Raw genomic sequence first — 22,545 nt, forward strand, 5'->3', positions numbered from 1 at the left:
AAACATCATAAATAACATAAATATTATGGATGTATTAAAACATGTGATTGCAAAATCAGTTTTTTCTTAAATTTGATAACAAAGACCAACTTTTCTTTAATTTGTTAAATTATATTGAACTAAAAATGTATTTTTATTTAAATCTGAACACTTTCATTAATTCCTTTACATCCAATACTTGCTACTCCCAAATGGAGCTTAGTCCAGTTGTGTGAAGAACAATCTGCTACAAAGAGAGTCTGATTAAAACCAGCCCCTACTGCAAGTTGATGGTGGGGCTGGTTTTAATCAGACTGCAAAAAAGAAAGATTACACACAAAAAAAACCAACATCATAAATAACATTAATATCATGGATGTATTAAAAACATGTGATTGCGAAGTCATTTTTTTTTTTAATTTGTTAAATTATATTGCCCTAAAAATATATTTTTATTTAATTCTTAACACTTTCATTAATTCCTTTACATCCAATACTTGCTACTCCCAAATGGAGCTTAGTCCAGTTGTGTGAAGAATAATCTGCTACAAAGAGAGTCTGATTAAAACCAGCCCCTACTGCAAGTTGATGGTGGGGCTGGTTTTAATCAGACTGCAAAAAAGAAAGATTACACACAAAAAAACATCATAAATAACATAAATATTATGGATGTATTAAAACGTGCGATTGCAAAATCAGTTTTTTCTTAAATTTGATAACAAAGACAAACTTTTCTTAAATTTGATAACAAAGACAAACTTTTCTTAAATTTGTTAAATTATATTGAACTAAAAATATATTTTTATTGAATTCTTAACACTTTCATTAATTCCTTTACATCCAATACTTGCTACTCCCAAATGGAGCTTAGTCCAGTTGTGTGAAGAACAATCTGCTACAAAGAGAGTCTGATTAAAACCAGCCCCTACTGCAAGTTGATGGTGGGGCTGGTTTTAATCAGACTGCAAAAAAGAAAGATTACACACAAAAAAACATCATAAATAACATAAATATTATGAATGTATTAAAACGTGATTGCAAAATCAGTTTTTTCTTAAATTTGATAACAAAGACCAACTTTTCTTAAATTTGTTAAATTATATTGAACTAAAAATATATTTTTATTTAATTCTTAACACTTTCATTAATTCCTTTACATCCAATACTTGCTACTCCCAAATGGAGCTTAGTCCAGTTGTGTGAAGAACAATCTGCTACAAAGAGAATCTGATTAAAACCAGCCCCTACTGCAAGTTGATGGTGGGGCTGGTTTTAATCAGACTGCAAAAAAGAAAGATTACACACAAAAAAACATCATAAATAACATAAATATTATGGATGTATTAAAACATGTGATTGCAAAATCAGTTTTTTCTTAAATTTGATAACAAAGACCAACTTTTCTTAAATTTGTTAAATTATATTGAACTAAAAATGTATTTTTATTTAAATCTGAACACTTTCATTAATTCCTTTACATCCAATACTTGCTACTCCCAAATGGAGCTTAGTCCAGTTGTGTGAAGAACAATCTGCTACAAAGAGAGTCTGATTAAAACCAGCCCCTACTGCAAGTTGATGGTGGGGCTGGTTTTAATCAGACTGCAAAAAAGAAAGATTACACACAAAACAAAACAACATCATAAATAACATTAATATCATGGATGAATTAAAAACATGTGATTGCGAAGTCAATTTTTTCTTTAATTTGTTAAATTATATTGCCCTAAAAATATTCTTTTATTTAATTCTTAACACTTTCATTAATTCCTTTACAGCCAATATTTGCTACTCCCAAATGGAGATTAGTGCAGTTGTTTGAAGAACAATGTGCTACAAAGAGAGTCTGATTAAAACCACCCCCTACTACAACTTGATGGTGGGGCTGGTTTTAATCAGACTGCAAAAAAGAAAGATTACACACAAAAAACCATCATAAATAACAATAAAAGCATGGATGTATTAAAACATGTGATTGCGAAGTCAATTTTTTCTTAAATTTGATTGCAAAGTCAATCTTTCTTAAATTTGCTAAATTAAATTGCAAAGTCAAAATTTTCTTTAATTTGTTAAATTATATTGTGAACAGATACATCATGTTAAGGAGGGGTATTTGCAAAAAATACCAGTTGAGAGAATGTTAAATTCACGAGCCGTAAGGCGAGGGAAATTCATTCTCAAGACTGGTATTTTTCGCAAATACCCCTCAATAACATGATATATCTGTTTAATTACACCGAATGTTAAGTTGTTCTCCTCTTATATTTAATGCGTTTCCCTCGGTTTTAGTTTGTTACCCCGATTTTGTTTTTTGTCCATGGATTTATGAGTTTTGAACAGCGGTATACTACTGTTGCCTTTATTTAATGTACTAAAACGCATTGATGATCGTGACGTTACAAGCGTCCAGTCGGATAGAGTATTTTTTGGCAAATACCACGGCAGAGAGGTTAAAAAAGGCATATCCTTTTAGCAAATACCCCGGCGGCGTTAAAAATGAACGATATTCATTTGATAACAGTAAATTGGTGAAAAATACACTGGCTATTAACCAATCAAAAACCCGGATTCTTACATAAGGTGTAATTAACCTAAAAATATATTTTTATTTAATTCTTAACACTTTCATTAATTCCTTTACAGCCAATACTTGCTACTCCCAAATGGAGATTAGTCCAGCTGCGTGAAGAACAATCTGCTACAAAGAGAGTCTGATTAAAACCAGCCCCTACTGCAAGTTGATGGTGGGGCTGGTTTTAATCAGACTGCAAAAAAGAAAGATTACACACAAAAAAAAAAAACCATCATAAATAACATTAATATTATGGATGTATTAAAAACATGTGATTGCGAAGTCAATTTTTTCTTAAATTTGATAGCAAAATCAATCTTTTCTTAAATTTGATAGTTTATATTGCAAAGTCAAAATTTTCTTTAATTTGTTAAATTATATTGACTAAAAAATATGTTTTTAATTTATTCTGAACACTTTCATTAATTCTTTGAGAGCCAATTCTTGCTACTCCCAAATTAACCTTAGCACAGTTGTGTGAAGAACAAATAAACATTATTATTAGAGACAATACTTGCTACTCCCAAATGAAGCTTAGTACAGTTGTGTGAAAACCAATCTGCAACAAAGACAGTTTGATTAAAACAAGCCCCTACTACAAGTTGATGGTGGGGGCTGGTTTTAATCAGACTGCAATAAAGAAAGAATATACATTAACAATTATATCATTGATGTATTAAAACATGTGATCCTGAAGTCAAGTTTTTCTTCCATTTGAATGCAAAGTCCAACTTTATATTCTGTTCTGAACACTTTCAATAATTCCTTAATAGCCAATACTTGCTACTCCCCAATGGAGCTTTCAATTCAGATTCTGATAAAAAATGATTACACACAAAAACATCATAAATAATGCCATGCTATGTTAATCCATGCCATACTTATGTTTTCTTATGTTTTGCTAACCAAAGGTTACAATCTATCTTGCTTTGAAACAGATTGTAAACACTGTCAAGCAAAATTATGCTACACTGAACTTTTTAACATTATGGTGTTGTGCTTTACAATCATAGATTTAACCTTAAAATTAATTCTCAAAACCTTTTAAAACTTATCACTGTTAATATTTTTTTGATTGAATTTTGTGCACCTACCTAAAGGTTGAGAGTACAATTTAAAGCAATATCAGCTTTACAACTGATCAATAAATTTTGGATTGTTGTCATACTAATAACATTCTGGTGTACAAGACCTGAAGCATCCATCTACGGGAAAGCTGAGTTAGCAGGAAATGGTTGCTTCCATGCTTTATTCGTGAATACATAGTTTATAAAATTAAAACACATCTGGTGGTCAACATATCTGAGATCATTGATATTTAATTTAAACATATTTATTTATAATGGATTGGGAAACAAGTTATTGCAACTTACATAAATCCCTATCCACTTTGTAGGTGCGAGTGCTGCTTTGTAGCAGCATTAGCCTGCTCTTTTTTCGAAATCTATAAGGGTGTCTTTTATCAAGCTGTAAATTAGACAAGTTGAGAAATCCAGAGATTATCTTAGAACTTCCACTAGACCAATTTGATAACGGGACCAACAATTAAGAATCTACATACACAGTTAGATTCGGCATATCAAAGAACCCCAATTTTTTAATTTTTGATGAAATCAAGCAAAGTTTAATTTTGGACCCTTTGGGCCCCTTATTCCTAAATTGTTGGGACCAAAACTACCAAAATCAATCCCAACCTTCTTTTTAAGGTCATAAACCTTGTGTTTAAATTTCATAGATTTCTATTCATTTATACTAAAGTTATGGTGCGAAAACCAATAAAAATGCTTATTTAGGACCCTTTTTGGCCCCTAATTCCTAAACTGTTGGGACCTCAACTTCCAAATTCACTCCCAACCTTCCTTTTGTGGTCATTAACCTTGTTTAAATTTCATTGATTTCTATTTACTAACACTAAGTTATTGTGCGAAAACCAAGAATAATGGTAATTTGGGCCCTTTTTTGGCCCCTTATCCCTAAATGTTGGAACCAAAACTCCCAAAATCAATCGCAACCTTCCTTTTGTGGTCATAAACCTTGTGTCAAAATTTCATAGATTTCTATTTACTTAAACTAAAGTGATAGTGCAAAAACCAAGAAAATGCTTATTTGGGCCCTTTTTGGCCCCTTCTTCCTAAACTGTTGGGACCAAAACTCCCAAAAATAAACACAACCTTCCTTTTGTGGTCATAAACCTTGTGTTAAAATTTCATAGATTCTATTTACTTATACTACAGTTATAGTGCGAAAACCAAATGTCTTCGGACGACGACGACGCAGCCAACGTGATACCAATATACGAACTATTAAATTTAGATTTTTAACTGATTCTGCTTTCATATATGCAACTTAAACATCAAAATTAAGCAAAAGGGAGTTCAATTTCAAGTGCATTTCTATTTAATAAATATTATGTCTGCTCAATTTCATAAAAAAAGTTGTTTACTCATTTTTTTTATTTTTTTTTAGTATAATTTTAAATTTCATTAAATGTGAAAATACCTACTACAAGCAATTTTTTAATGATCATGAAAAGAAAGAGTAACAGCGCAAATATATATCTTTATTAGTATTCTGACAAAGTTTTTTTTCCATCTGTATTAAATTTCAGACTTGGATATTTAAAATTTGAGAATTTAAATCAGAAACCAGAAAAGAGCTGCTATCAACACCAAATTCTCTACTTAACAAATAAAAGAAAAAATTGGACAAGGATCTGGAGAGTTTTAGCAGATAAATAATATGCACTACAATGGTAATATTATTAAGAAATAATTACGAAACATATCAAATTGTTAATGAATCAAATGAGACAATTTAATTAATTTTAATAATTCAAAAATAGATTTTTTTTCAAAGTTCTTAAAATACCAATGAATAAACTTCAGAAATACATAACTAAGAAACTCCCTAAGAGAACGTTTCAACTATCAAATAAAGGAAACCATTAAAATCAGCAAAATAGTCAGAAATAAAGAAATCACAACTCAGAAATGACCAAGAAAAAATGTTAGGTTTGTTAGATTGTAGGTTAAATATTAGTATAGAAATGGCTAGAAAGTAAGATGTATTTCTGAATTTATAATTTGATATTTAGTTGCATTAAAACATTTTACCTTTGAATACAAATATTTTTCTGCCAATATATAATGTAGTGCACTTATTCCCCTTAACATAAGATAATTAATTATGGCCATTAACACCAGATAACATCTCAAATTTATTTAATTGCTTATAATTCATCATTAACCAGACATCCAATATGGCATTACATGTCTCTGAAAACTGAAATCATTTTTTTTTTTAAATTAAGTAATTTGTTGATGAAGATCTTTGATAGTCTCAGCTAGATTCATACACTTTTTTTTAAATTAGTGTTTAAAAGAGGGACAAAAGATACCAAATGGCCATTCAAACGCATAAATCGAAAATAAACTGACAATGCCATGGCTAAGAAAAATAACCTAAGCAACACCACCAAAAATTTGGGTGATCTAAGGTACTCCAGAAGGGTAAGCAGATCCTGCTTCAAATGTGGCACCCGTCATGTTGCCCATGATAGTTAAACCTATTAGTCTAATTGGGTAGGTCACATTCGAGAAAATGGATTGTAGTTAAAACAGAAGGAACATATCCTTTATAATATGTGAAACACATATTCCATAACGGTCAACCAAGCTGACATATTATACAAGACACTTAATTTTCGATTGTTGGAGACCATACTTTTTGAGTAATTGAATTGCTGTCTAATTGATAAAAGATGTAGGATTGTTTTCCACAAAGCCTTTTTTGCAACTAAACAGGCTATCAAATGCCAATTTTCAGACTAAGTTGCAATTTTCGAAATATAAATGAGTATAATCTCAACTATCTATAATCTATTTTTTAAACTGCTCATTTTGCTTTAGATGTCCTTAATTAATCAATTAAATGTGCTTCTGTACAGACACAAGCAAAGAAACATCTACATTAATTAAGGCTAAAAGCTGACATTAATCTGTTTATAGTGAACAAAAAGTAAGTTATCATTATGCTGAAGTTTCTGATTAACAACATATTTGTTGAATTTGGAGGTACACTTTTTTTATAACAAGTATATATATTCTATCTAATTAACTAAAGCAAAAAACTTAACATAAAAAATGGTAATTAATTCAAATTCGCTGGACCATAACCTGCAGGACAGAACCTCAAAATAGTTTTCAACATGTGATTGCAAAGTCAATCTTTTCTTAAATTTGTAATTATTATTGCAAAGTCGAAAACTTTTTTATTTGTAAAATTATATTGCAAAGTCAAATTTTTTTCTAATTTGTTCAATTATATTGACCTAAATAATATGTTTTTAATTTATTCTGAACACTTTCATTAATTTCTTGGGAGCAAACACTTGCTACTCCCAAATGGAGCTAAGTCCAGTTGTGTGAAGAACAATCTGCTACAAAGAGAGTCTGATTAAAACCAGCCCCTACTGCAAGTCGATGGAGGGGTTGGTTTTAATCAGTCTGCAAAAAAGAAAGATTACACACAAAAAAACATCATAAATAACATGGATGTATTAAAACATGTGATTGTGAAGTCATTTTTTTCTTAAATTTGATAGCAAAGTCAATCTTTTCTTAAATTTGTTAAATTATATTGCAAAGTCAAAATTTATTTAATTTGTTAAATTATATTGACTAAAAAATATGCTTTTAATTTATTCTGAACACTTTCATTAATTCTATGAGAGCCAACACTTGCTACTCCCAAATGGACATTAGCACAGTTGTGTGAAGAACAAAATCTGCTACAAAGACAGTCTGATTAAAACCAGCCCCTACTGCAAGTTGATGGTGGGGCTGGTTTTAATCAGACTGCAAATAAAAAAAGATTACACACAACAAAACGTCATAAATAACATTAATATCATGGATGTATTAAAACATGTGATTGTGAAGTCATTATTTTTATTAAATTTGATAACTGAGACAAACTTTTCTTGTATTGTTAAATCTTATTGACCTAAAAATATATTTTTATTCAATTCTTAACACTTTCATTAATTCCTTTAGAGCCAATACTTGCTACTCCCAAATGGAGCTTAGTCCAGTTGTGTGAAGAACAATCTGCTACAAAGACAGTCTGATTAAAATCAGCCCCTATTGCAAATTGATGGTGGGGCTGGTTTTAATCAGACGGCAAAAACGAAAGATTACACACAAAAAAACATCATAAATAATATTAATATCATGGATGTATTAAAACATGTGATTGCGAAGTCAATTTTTTCTTAAATTTGATAGCAAAGTCAATCTTTCTTAAATTTGTTAAATTATATTGCAAAGTCAAAATTTTCTTTAATTTGTTAAATTATATTGACCTAAAAAATATGTTTTTAATTTAATCTGAACACTTTCATTAATTCTTTGAGAGACAACACGTGCTACTCCCAAATGGAGCTTGGCACAGTTGTATGAAGAACAATCTGCTACAAAGACCGTCTGATTAAAACCCGCCCCTACTGCAAGTTGATGGTGGGGCTAGTTTTAATCAGACTGCAAAAAAGAATGATTACACACAAAAAAAACATCATAAATTACATTAAAACATCATAAATAATATTAATATCATGGATGTATTAAAACATGTGATTGCAAAGTCATTTTTTTCTTAAATTTGATAACAAAGACAAGCTTTTCTTAAATTTGTTAAATTATATTGACCTAAAAATATATTTTTATTCAATTCTTAACACTTTCATTAATTCCTTTAGAGCCAATACTTGCTACTCCCAAATGGAGCTTAGTCCAGTTGTGTGAAGAACAATCTGCTACAAAGACAGTCTGATTAAAACCAGCCCCTACTACAAGTTGATGGTGGGGCTGGTTTGAATCAGACTGCAAAAAAGAAAGATTACACACAAAAAAACATCATAAATAACAATAATAGCATGGATGTATTAAAACAAGTGATTGCCAAGTCAATTTTTTCTTAAATTTGATTGCAAAGTCAATCTTTCTTAAATTTGCTAAATTAAATTGCAAAGTCAAAATGTTCTTTAATTTGTTAAATTATATTGACTAAAAAATATGTTTTTAATTTATTCTGAACACTTTCATTAACTCTTTGAGAGCCAACAATTGCTACTCCCAAATGGACCTTAGCACAGTTGTGTGAAGAACAAAATCTGCTACAAAGACAGGCTGATTAAAACCAGCCCCTACTGCAAGTTGATGGTGGGGCTTGTTTTTATCAGACTGCAAAAAAGAATGATTACACACAAAACAAGAATGTGTCCTCAGTACACGAATGCCCCACTCGCACTATCATTTTCTATGTTCAGTGGACCGTGAAATTGGGGTAAAATCTCTAATTTGACATTAAAATTAGAAAGATCATATCATAGGGAACATGTGTACCAAGTTTGAAGTCGATTGGACTTCAACTTCATCAAAAACTACCTCGACCAAAAACTTTAACCTGAAGCGGGACAGACGGACGAACGGACGAACGAACGGACGGACGAACGGACGCACAGACCAGAAAACATAATGCCCCTCTACTATCGTAGGTGGGGCATAAAAAACCATCATAAATAACAATAATAGCATGGATGTATTAAAGCATGTGATTGCCAAGTCAATATTTTCTTAAATTTGATTGCAAAGTCAATCTTTCTTAAATTTGCTAAATTAAATTGCAAAGTCAAAATTTTCTTTATTTGTTAAATTATATTGACCTAAAAAAATATGTTTTTAATTTATTCTGAACACTTCCATTAATTTCTTGAGAGCCAACACTTGCTACTCCCAAATGGAGCTAAGTCCAGTTGTGTAAAGAACAATCTGCTACAAAGAGAGTCTGATTAAAACCAGCCCCTACTGCAAGGGGCTGGTTTTAATCAGACTGCAAAAAAGAAAGATTACACATAAAAAAACATCATAAATAACATTAATATCATGGATGTATTAAAACATGCGATTGTGAAGTCATTTTTTTTCTTAAATTTGATAGCAAAGTCAATCTTTTCTTAAATTTGTTAAATTATATTGCAAAGTCAAAATTTTCTTTAATTTGTTAAATTATATTGACTAAAAAATATGTTTTTAATTTATTCTGAACACTTTCATTAATTCTTTGAGAGCCAATTCTTGCTACTCCCAAATGAACCTTAGCACAGTTGTGTGAAGAACAAAATCTGCTACAAAGACAGTCTGATTAAAACCAGCCCCTACTGTAAGTTGATGGTGGGGCTGGTTTTAATCAGACTGCAGAAAAGAAAGATTACACACAAAAAACATCATAAATAACATTAATATCATGGATATATATTAAAACATGTGATTGCCAAGTCAATTTTTTCGTAAATTTGATAGCAAAGTCAAACTTTTCTTAAATTTGTTAAATTATATTGCAAAGTCAAAATTTTCTTTAATTTGTTAAATTATATTGACCTAAAAAATATGTTTTTAATTTATTCTGAACACTTTCATTAATTCTTTGAGAGCCAACACTTGCTACTCCCAAATGGAGCTTAGTACAGTTGTGTGAAGAACAATCTGCAGGGTTCATACACCTTTTTAGTTCCATTTTTCCATGACTTTTCAAGGATGTTTTATGAAATTTCCATACCCCAAAACTATAGACCAAAAAGTCATCCCTAATGCTATAAACATGCTTTAGTGTCCTTTCCATGCAACTAAATAAACAATCTTTTTAACACCCAATAATGACACAATTGCACTGAAACACAATGAGAAATACCAACATATTTATGAATGACAATACTGAGTTATGTTTGCTAACAATGATGTAGACCTACTTGTTATCAAAGATTCTATGAAAGAGTATGACCTACACACTCATTTGAATGTCCCCTTTGGTATATGTTCTGCCTCTTTTTACAGTATAAAAGAATATATACAAATTTTGAAGTATTTTAATAAACAAAGTATTAGAAAAGGTTATTTGGCATAATCCTCTTGACTGGTTGGACTCAAACAGATAATACATTGTAGAAAAAAAAACTATCACCTTCCTACTTAGAGGCATCATTGCCATTTCAGAAGTGACATTTGTCTACTATCCAGAAACATATTCTTAAATACCGAGACGATATCCTCACAACTTTTGTATGAAAAATTGCTCTATATGTAGGACTCTTATCATTTCAGCTCCTCTATCCATACATTATCATTAAAAGTGTTTTTCAACGGCTGTTTGGTAGCAATAACTTCGTTTTCGAATATTCCGATAGCTGGTTTCTTATTTCAATAATGTTTAAGCAAATTGCACTATGAAGGGAACCAGATGCGGTTGCATATTTTTATAAACAATTTTGAAGAAACGAATTTTAAATTCTCATTTACACTTACCACAACTGGGGCCTTGTTTCTAGCATTCTAAAAAGAAACAGTTTCGACAAAAACTACGGGGATCATTTAATTTTAGATGTTTGAAGACATGCAATAAAGATTACAGTGCAAATAATCATTTTCCATGACTATTCAAGGACTTGTCACTAAAATATAGCTTTCCATGACTTTTAAAGGCCTTTCCCCCCCCTAAATAAAAATCCATGACTTTTCCAGGATTCCATGCCCCGTACGAACCCTGAATCTGCTACAAACAGAGTTTGATTAAAACCAGCCCCTACTGCAAGTTGGTGGTGGGGCTGGTTTTAATCAGACTGCAAAAAAAGAAAGATTACACACAAAAAACATCATAAATAACAATAATATCATGGATATATATTAAAACATGTGATTGCCAAGTCAATTTTTCCTAAAATTTGATAGCAAAGTCAAACTTTTCTTAAATTTGTTAAATTATATTGCAAAGTCAAAAATTTCTTTAATTTGTTAAATCATATTGACCTAAAAAATATTTTTTTATTTTATTCTGAACACTTTCATTAATTCCTTTAGACAAAATACTTGCTACTCCCCAATGGAGCTTATGGTTCTGTTGTTTGAAGTACAATCTGCTACAAAGAGAGTCTGATTAAAACCAGACCCTACTGCAAGTGGATGGTGGGGTTGGTTTTAATCAGACTGCAAAAAAGAAAGATTATACACAAATAAACATCATAAATAACAATTAAATCATTGATGTATTAAAACATGTGATCCTGAAGTCAAGTTTTTCTTCCATTTGAATGCAAAGTCCAACTTTATATTCTGTTCGGAACACTTTCCATAGGCGGATCCAGGAGGGGGGGGGGGGGCTTGGGCCCCCCTTTTGTGGGAAAAATTTGGTTGATTATATAGGGAATCATTGAAGCATGACTGGAGCGGTCCCCCCCCCCCTTAGGTCAGTCAGCAGGCCCCCCTTAGGAAAAGTTCTAGATCCGCCAATGCTTTCAATAATTCCTTAATAGCCAAAACTTGCTACTCCCCAACAGAGCTTATAGTTCAGATTGTTTAAAATGATTACACACAAAAACATCATAAATAACAAGAATATCATTCATTTATTAAAACATGTGATGGCAAAGTCAAACTATTCTTAAATTGATAAAATTTATATTGCTAAGTAAAAAAAATCAGTAACATCATTGTGAACATCATTAATTTATTTCAACATATGTTTGTAAAATTAAAGTTATAAAACACACAGTTGAAGATCCTGGTGAAAAATGAAAAAAAATAGGCAGAAATTTTGTGATATTTTTTTGTAAATCTTATAGGACAGGTTAGGAATCAAGCACTCAGAAAACAATCAATTTATCAATTTGTGTCAATTAAAATTAAATTTACCAGAAATTGAGAGAATAAGAACAACCATAAGATCAGCAAGTCAGCATAGCATTTAAGTTTTTATGCTTATGCATGCTATTAGTAGTGTTATTTTGGTGCAGCTGCTATGTTAATCCATGCCATGCTTATGTTTTCTTATGTTTTGCTAACCAAAGGTTACAATCTATCTTGCTTTGAAACAGATTGTAAACACTGTCAAGCAAAATTATGCTACACTGAACTTTTTAACATTATGGTGTTGTGCTTTACAATCATAGATTTAACCTTAAAATTAATTCTCAAAACCTTTTAAAACATATCACTGTTAATATTTTTTTTATTGAATTTTGTGCACCTACCTAAAGGTTGAGAGTACAATTTAAAGCAATATCAGCTTTACAACTGATAAATAAATTTTGAATTGTTGTCATACTAATAACATTCTGGTGTACAAGACCAGAAGCATCCATCTACGGAAAAGCTGATTTAGCAGGAAATGGTTGCATCCATGCTTTATTGATGAATACATAAAGTTTAAAAATTAAAACACATCTGGTGGTCAACATATCTGAGATCATTAATATTTAATTTAATATACTTATTTATAGTGGATTGGGAAACAAGTTATTGCAACTTATATAAATCCCTTTCCACTTTGTGGGTGCGAGTGCTGCTTTGTAGCGGCATTAGCCTGCTCTTTTTTTTAAATCTACAAGGGTGTCTTTTATGTGCAAGAGATATGGTACCTCTTAACACAGGTCGGCCATTTATCATCCACTTCCTACGGACTACCATCGTTTCCTCATAACCATACTCACAAATGGTGTCAAGGGAGAGCCGAAAATTCATTAATAGTAACTGCAGATTTTATCAAGCTGTAAATTAGACAAGTTGAGAAATCCAGAGATTATCTGAGAACTTCCACTAGGCCAAAAATAATAAACATTGAGATATGGGAGGGACATTCTGACTTTTAACAGTGCTCATTGTAAAATAACAAAATAAACTTCAGGGTAGGCTATTTTCGAGCTTGAAAAATAGGGTGAGTACCATAATATGAAACACACTTCTTTTTTATTTGGCCATACCAATTTCTAAGAAACAAGAGGAATCACAATTATAAAATCACGAAATATAACAACTATACCTGGGTTCCTGATTTGAAACAAGCGTATTAACAATAACACTATTTTATCTATTATATATAGAATATTATTACATTGTACTGTAAAACGATCTTCCCCTATTTTTAGTAAAAATGTATTTGGACAAACTTTAAATATGGGAGATAACTCAGGTTTTCAATCATTATGAAATTATTTCTTCCTTGCTTAATAAAAATGTAATCACTATATATGCTTACCATTCCTCAACCAAATTTCTTTCCTTTAAGACTTTCTGTCTCTTCATTGTCAATCTGTTATTCAAATTCCATCTAAAAACAGTAATTAAGCAAGTTCCTTATTAACAAAACAGGATGTAGCAATCAATGAATTTTCTAATTCAAATGTACTCTCTTTACAAAGCCATTATAAGTATTCAGATGGTTCTTGAAATCATTTGATTGATTCAAGGATGTTTATAATCAAGATGGAATCTTGGAAAAGGGGGGGGGGACTTGGGGTTAACAATATATTTTGAAAGAAAAAACAATTCTGGGTTTTTGCCACTAAACTTAAATGGATAACAAAAGGTCTAATCTATAAAAAAACACAAGAGTGCACACGCTGAAGTGTCTCGCTCGTTTCTAACCATTGATATTATAGTTCTGATATAAAGCTTTTAATACAACTATCACATAAACTTAACATGATCCAAGAAAATAAAGGCAAGGTTATATAAACCAAACCAGAAATACATAGATATAGGAAGATATTGTATGATTGCCAATGAGACAATAAAAGTAAACCATTATAGGTCAAGGTTCAGCCTTCAACACGGAGCCTTGGCTCACACCAAACACCAACCTATAAAGAGCCCCAAAAATTGCTAGTGTAAAATCATTCAAACAGGAAAACCAACAGTTTAATCTATATAAAAACGAGAAATTTTGTACACCTTACAATCATTCAATACACTTAATATAGTTGACCGATTGCTTGTAGTTTTTAAGAAACAGATCGACTTAACCAAGAAACTAAACATATTGACCAATGAGCCATGAAAATGAGGTCAAGGTCATATGAATCATGCCAATTGGATATGTACACCTAGCCTACAATCCTTCTATATTTATAACAAATATAGTTGACCTATTGCTTATATTTAAAAAAAAAATTAAAAAAAATAGACCAGAACACAAAAACTTAACACTGAACAAATATGAACAGTAACCAGATGCTCCGCAGGGCTTAGCTTTATACGACCGCAGAGCTTGAACCCTGAACGGTTGGGGCAAGTATGGACACAACTTTCAAGCTGGATTCAGCTCTAAATTTGGATTGTGATTAAATAGTTGACACAGCATAGGTTTCTGACACAGAATGAATGTGGTCTATTTAACTTAAAATTGGTTTTTTGCCTTTAAGCAATTCACTATGCTGTTGAATATTAATCCTCTAAAAAAAATGTTTGAAGAAATTTTCTTTTTATTTATGAAATCATAGAGAAAAATTGAACCCCCCCACCCCTCGAATTTTTTTTTCACATCCCCCTTTCCCTTATTCCAAAACTGATCTCAATTCAAATTTCTAATGGAGTTTGAAACAATAACTACTCATTTAAATACATCATAAAATATTAAAATGTAAAAAAAGTGCTTGTTATCAATGAATGGTAAAGATTGTTTTAATTTATCACTTGGTAGTAAAAGTGAATATACATTGCATATTGTATAAAACAATGATTTAAGTTGATTCAACTACTATTCTGGAAAATTTCTTGCTATTGTGCAATATTGTGCAGTTAGATATTTCTTGCTATTGTGCAATAGAAAATACTTGCTATTGCACAATACTGTGCAATTGAAGATTTTTTACTATTGCACAATACTGTGCAATTGAAGATTTCTTGCTATTGCACAATACTGTGCAATTGAAGATTTCTTGCTAATTTGCTGTATACTGTGCAATTAAAAATTTCTTGCTATTGCACACAATACTTAATATAATAATTTGGGATCCTGATTTGGACCAACTTGAAAACATGGCCCATAATCAAAAATCTAAGTACAATTTCAGATTCAGCATATCAAAGAACCACAAGGATTCAATTTTTGTTAAAATCAAACTAAGTTTAATTTTGGACCCTTTGGACCTTAATGTACAATGTAGATCTAGACCAATTTGAAAACGGGACCAAAAATTAAGAATCTACATACACAGTTAGATTCGGCATATCAAAGAACCCCAATTATTCATTTTTTGTTGAAATCAAACAAAGTTTAATTTTGGACCCTTTGGGCCCCTTATTCCTAAACTGTTGGGACCAAAACTCCCAAAATCAATCCCAACCTTCCTTTTATGGTCATTAACATTGTGTTTAAATTTCATAGATTTCTATTTACTTATACTAAAGTTATGGTGCAAAAACCAATAAAAATGCTTATTTGGGCCCCGTTTTGGCCCCTAATTCCTAAACTGTTGGGACCTTAACTTCCAAAATCAATCCCAACCTTCCTTTTGTGGTCATAAAGCTTGTGTTATTGTTATTGGGGTGTGCTTGACTTTAGTGACTCAGCATGAGTAGGTGGTTTAGGACTTTTTGTAAACAATAAACGCAGCACATCATAGAGAAACAAGTCGGGACTATGTTTAACAGGTTGGGAACAACCCCTCAATGTAATGACTGTCCATTTTATCATAGGTACATTTCAAGTGATAATTTTATTTTTTTTTATACAAAAAACACTTTTTAGTACAAATAAGCATTTATTAACTTATTTAAAGAAACTTTTCCAAAAGAACTTTACATCTAGTATCTGTTATTATATGGTAAAAACATGTCAAAGAATATTTGTAATATGGGACCCCTCTTTTAGACAACTTGAGTTGTTCCAAATCTAAGTTTTTCTTTTTTTCTTTCTAAAACTGTAAAATGACCCTTGCATGAGGAAAAGTTACTTCATTTAAGGGATATCCCTCATTTGTGGGTTTGTTCCGAACCTGTTTTATAACAAAAATCTGTTTTAAAGTCTGAATTTTATACAAAATTCGTGGTTTTCTTTGCCACAAAATCACCTTTATCTATTAAACAAAAAATGATAATGCTTTTCACGAAGTTTCCCCTTGCTACATGCATGCACAAAATGGCCCATCTCTATTGTTCGTTATCAGTGGCGGATCCAGGGGGGGGGGGGGGGGGTTCCGGGGGTGCGCACCCCCCTTTATTTTTGCCGATCAATGCATTTGTATCGGGACATATGTTTTGCACCCCCCCCCCCCCTTTGCCCTGGGTGCCCTGGGTTAGCACCCCCCTTTCGAAAATTCCTGCATCCGCCCCTGGTTATCATTGCTGTTTTGATACTATTGCTGTTTGAAAATGTCATGATTCACATGGCTACAGAAGGGGTCACAAACCTTAATGCATCTATACGTCCCTTCGTTTTAACATTTAGCTTTATCTGAAGGAATTGAAAAACATGGCCGTTTTTACACCCAAAATCTACTGTGAGTACCAACAAACTGATGCATCTAGGAAAGTTTTAAGGCAGACTGGACCTATATATATAAAAGTTATACAAAGTGCATGTTTCAGAAAATTAATTACTTACCTGGATTTTGAAGTGCATTTTTTTCCAGTCTGCAGAAGATAGCAAAATAAACAAACACATGAGTTTCATTTGATACCTCCACTCAGTTACACAGTTTAAATCACCTATTGTTTACAGGTGTCTATTGTCCATTTAAATCAATACTACTCACAACATCGATTATATGAGGGGAGCTTCTCAAACGTTTTCCCAACTTAGTTTATTTTTGCACCTTCTGCAGGAATGAAAAAAAATGAATAGCAAAATCCAGAAAAGTTTTTAAAAATTAATTATCTAAGTCCAGTCAGCCATAGCCATGCCTTAAAACTTTTGCATGAGCACAGGTGTCAGTGGCGGATCCAGCCATTTGAAAAAAGGGGGGGGGTTCTTACCCAAGATAAAAGGGGGGTTCCTACCACATGTCCCCATTCAAATGCATTGATCGTCCAAAAAAGGGGGGTTCCAACCCTCGGAACCCCCCCCCCCCCCCCGTGGATCCGCCAATGGGTGTGTCTGTACTCAGAGTAAAATTTGTGGAGTAAATACGGCCATTTTAGCCAAAAGGTTATGATGAACTTTAAAACTTTTGAAGGAGGATTAAATCTCTCCATGTGTAGCCTAATTATAAGACTATAAGACGTATAATGACGACACTTTCGTTCCACAGGCACCAGTGGCGTAGCCAGGGTTAAAATGATGTGGATGCGAAAAAAAAATTAGGACCTTTTATGAACTTTTTTTTTCAGACGTTTTTCCTGTATACATGTGTACACCCCTTACAATCCGACAATGTCTAGATTTTTGTTTAATTTTTAAATACCCATCAATATATAAGTTTCTAACAGAATTTTGTTGTTTTCTCGTAACTACCCTCATTAGATACAGTAATATGTGATGTTAAAGTTTAACATCCAATTGAAATATGAAATCTCAAAATGGACCCATTACAAAGGCCCTTTTGTATGTGGAACTTCGAAATATAGGCTCTAAAGTGATACCCCCCTTTCCCGGAATTTGAGCCTCCACATGGGATTTTTTTATTACTTGTCTTAACGCGTTGCAGGGGACAGAAATGCAGGGCGTCCGTCATGTGTTGCCAGATTTTTGTGAAATTTATATCATCAGCAATGTCTTTGAAACTCGTGAAAATAAGTCCTGATCAAATAATTTAACCAACTATGCCCCCTTTGAAATATAAATCATAATTGATACAAGTACACACCCGTGATATCGCGGGTCCGTGACTGAATTAAAGAATATAACTATGCCTAAGCCTTATTTTAGTAATTGGTATTATCATCTGATAAGTCATGTCGATTATAAGATACACAGTTTTCTCTGCTTTCAAATCTTTCTGTTTGAACCCGTCGACCTGAAACTTATCAATTATTGGAAATATTAATTATTTGGAAAACAAAAGGTCCTGGCTATCCAGGAATGGAGTATTTTTTAATCAACAGCATTGTCCTATATTAGTTATCTTAGAAAGTCTTGCTGATTGCTGAATAAAACTACAATAGGGAACAATTTGACAATGATTGAATTTAGTAGTGTCAGTCCTTTGATTATGACCAGTGTATATAGCAAAATCCTAAATACACCGTTTGATGGTGCGCCTGTCAAATGCGGAACGTACAGATAAGGTAATAGTTGAATATACTATTTGTATCGGTATCAGATTCGACCCGGAACTTGTTAATTATTGGCAATATTAATTATGCTGAAAACAAAAGGTTCTGGAGTGGTGTAATTTTTAATCTACACCATTGTCCTATATTAGTTATATATAGAGTTGAATTCTTTGATTTGTCGTTTTACCCGATGACGGCTGACAAATTGGACTCGTAATTTTAGTATTATAGATACAGCCCGTAACAGAGTAGTGATCGAATTCGCGTTTCTTTATCGTCAGAATAAGTAACGTTATCGACAAACTTATTTCAGAAGTGACATAATTTAATTTTCTTCGTCGACAAAATATTTCATGTCCAACGTGTAAGTTTTCATTGTTTAAGTCGAAATTTTTTAACACAGTAAAACATTTTTTATAATCATCCTCTGTCATTGGCATTTTCATTTTAACGGTTGTGGCACGGTTTGAAATGTTGAAGACAAAATTGCTCTATATCTTAAGTTATTGACGAATATTTGAAATGTAAACCTCTATAAGATGTGATGTACGGCATTTCATTTTATCATTGGTAATGATCCATATCTGACAGAGAAGAAATATTCATAATTCTCAGAAAGTTTTCATAAATATTGTTAGATACCACTAATCGTTCCAACAATCAAGACAACAGAGACAAACAGGGAAAAAAATATGAAAATGAAAAGATATGACTTAAGTGTAAGCATGTTCAGGGAGACGGCACTGAATTTACAAAAAAATAATTGATGTTTTAAGGAACTGTAGAGGTCTCCACAGGTTTTCAACAAGGGTAGAATTCAAAACCTTGAATATGAAAACCTCGAAATCCATGATACTTTTTCTGTGCGGTAGTTATATCTACAAAATCCAATCATGTACACGACATATAAAACATGTATATTTATATATTGGGATTTTTTTTTTTTCCAAACAGAATTATAAGGTTATGTATAAGTGCCTCCGTTCACTGCACAATTGTAAAGTGTCTTCCTAAAGACCAGCAAAAATAAATGGCACAAGTTCACGTATAGTCATAAAAAAAGTCGTATAATTTACATTATCGAACAAAAAATCAGACATACGGAATAGTATATGTGAATGGTTAGGAAATCCGTTTCCCCTACATGTTTTAAAAGAGTCTGATTTGAAATTATCTTTTAGAACTTTTTTTAGTAATTGAGAACCGTTATGTTGTTTATGGGTAATAGGTGAAATGTTGCACGATCCCTCAAAATGACAGCAAACGCAGTTTTCCGGACGATTTTCATTTGTACACTGCTAAAAACTGTCAGGTCCTGGCCATGGTATATTTTGGAGAATTTTTTTTTTACTGATTTTTACTAAAAAAAATATTATCTGTGTGTGCCATTGCAAGAAAAAGTTTTGCACGTTACTATGTCATATTAAAAAAAAATATCAACAAAATTTTCCCGTTTAAACTGTACTAGAAAAAAGTTTGGCATGTGAAACGGACGAAGACATTCTAACAGAAAGACAAATACCAGTCCTCCCTTTTGTGTATACATATAAGAAAACATTTCAAAGTTATTGATTGAATTCAAATCCATCACACATACGGTACACATTGTAGTCCGAAAAAATAAAGGACTTCATTCCTATCAAACACCTTTTTAATTGTTTACCAGTATATTTCTTTTAGTTCTGGGTAAAATTGTAACGGAAATAATACTATCAAGACGTCCTTCCATAAATCTTTTTTTTCTGTTCTGACTTTGAAGAAATGACTACTTTTCGCCCAATCGAAATGGTGCATGGACATATTTTGTTTCATATTATTAGAATTATTTTCAATATTATCGGTATTAAACTTGATTATCGACACATGAAAGTTTGTCAGCATTGTCAATCTTTTTAACGTTAAAGTACCAATAGTTCGGTCACTACTCAATTAAGTTTGTCGATAACGTAGCTAATTTTGACGGTAAAGAAACATCAATTCGATCACTTCTCTGTTACGGGCTGTACCATTGCATTTGGCCTGAAGCTTTTATTTCTCTTTTAAGATATTAAATTAAAAAAAAAGGAAGAAAATGCTTTTTTTTTAGTAACTGCCCTTGTATATTAGAATAGATAAATATGTGCACTACAGGGACTTTTGAACTCTTTTTTTGAAAATGAAATTAATATATAACCAAGTTTGAAACGGGTATTTATTAGCCCAGAAATGATCACACTCCATAATAAATACTAGTCGTATTTAATGTCACAGGAAACGATATCAGGCAATGATGTGTTCGTTGTTAACTAGTAACGTTGCTATGTCATCGCTCCGCTTGGTTCAATCTCAAACCAAACATGTCTGCAGGTCTACGTATTATCATCCTCTGCGCTTGCCGTTGCCGACGACGCGCTAAGACATAGACTTTTTACGAAAAAGTTGACAGCACTTTTCTGCGATTTATCCATCTTGTTTACATAAACTGTAAATGATCTTAAAGGAAAGACCATGTATACTGCTTTGGAAATGATTGCACGATGTTCACATATCCTCACCCTTACGTTCAGACACAAAATATGCAATTATACATATATATATATTTTTTTTATTTTTTTTTTGTCACAATGATGTGGATGCTTGAGCATCTGAGCATACATGCAAGCTACGCCACTGGGCACTAGTCTCTGTCAATGTGAGGTTTACTAACCACACCGGTACGAAATTTTTTTTTTTTTAACAGAAACAAAGGCCTGTGTTTCGTTCATTTTAAAAACATGTATGAACACATTTATACTTACTTTTCGTTTAATGTTTTTCGTCTGTTTCAGATTCGAAAATGCTGTTTCCCTTGTGAATAAGACATTTACTCTCGAATTTTCTATCGATGTTCCTCGATGTCCAACGTAACATTTGTGGTTCAAATTTAAAAAGGTGCATGCGCAATGAGCTTTATAGAATTTCGGATAAAGGTAAATTTTACTTACTTTGACCTTGACCGTTGACAAAGGTTCATTCGATTTGAAAAGTTTTAAATTGTTCAATGATGGTCCGTGTAACACTTCACAATTCAAAGTTTTAAAAAGTTTTGAAATTTTAGATTTTTGGAATTTTGATCTTGAAATACCTCCATATTCTATTATTGACTTTAATACAAGTAGAGGACATAGTGACCCCTCAATTTTCAAACAACAGGAGGAGGAATTATTAGCAAAAATTCATGATATCAACAGTCAAATCAGGCAAATCAACGAATCATTAAATACTTTCTCACCAAATTTTGCAGTAGACATTAGTCATAACCACAACGCAAAAACTTCTAAATAAAAAAAAATAACATTACGGGATAAATATTTATTCAATTTATACTTGGACGGGATTCACCCTAACACAGAGCTTGGACGAGTCTGGTTAAAGAAGATAGCTGTCCATATTCAGAGGGACTGTTGGGGCTAGGTACATAGTCAACGGTGGGAACATCCACGACGAACTCCCTGTATCTGACCTCTGCATCCTTGTCTGTTTAAAACTTTCCTGTCTTTAATCTTTTTAAGATTGAGTGATAGAGCTCTCCAACGGTGGGAGTATCCACGACGTGTTAGATCTGTTGCTTGATCTTAAACCGCTTGATATGGCTCTTAATCGTATAGAATCCACAGATGCCTCTACCAACAGTCGTACAGTAGCAAAAATTGGAATCACATTTACTAAACCGTATAGTCTAAATATTGAAAAATCTCTGCTGAAAAAATCAAAGGCCGCTAAAAGAAACCACATTTCATACAACTGCACAGGTGGGGGATTCACTGCCGAGTTAGATGCTATAACATTTGAGCTATTCTCCAATGCATGTGAAATATTTTATATTCAATCTGCCAACAGCTTTTATGATGTCAGAAAAGATGTGTCAAATGATAAATCTGGTAACACTGTTCAAAAAACATATAAAGTTAGAGAAGATGAAACTGATAATTACAC

The 22,545-nt window shown here is 32.1% G+C and overlaps 1 long non-coding RNA gene across 1 annotated transcript in view; it reads right to left on the reverse strand.

Moving 5' to 3' along the window:
• LOC143063685 (uncharacterized) overlaps positions 1 to 21,578 on the reverse strand; it is a 29,254-nt gene extending 7,676 nt beyond the window's left edge. Inside the window, exons 1-2 of the long non-coding RNA XR_012975076.1 lie at positions 21,369 to 21,578; positions 13,634 to 13,705 (exon numbers count right to left, since the gene is read on the reverse strand). This is a non-coding gene — a long non-coding RNA (uncharacterized LOC143063685). The remainder of the gene's footprint in view (positions 1 to 13,633; positions 13,706 to 21,368) is intronic.
• Between the last annotated feature and the right edge of the window lie 967 nt (positions 21,579 to 22,545).

Source organism: Mytilus galloprovincialis, chromosome 2 (genome assembly GCF_965363235.1).
Source record: "Mytilus galloprovincialis chromosome 2, xbMytGall1.hap1.1, whole genome shotgun sequence".
NCBI classification, from domain to species: domain Eukaryota; kingdom Metazoa; phylum Mollusca; class Bivalvia; order Mytilida; family Mytilidae; genus Mytilus; species Mytilus galloprovincialis.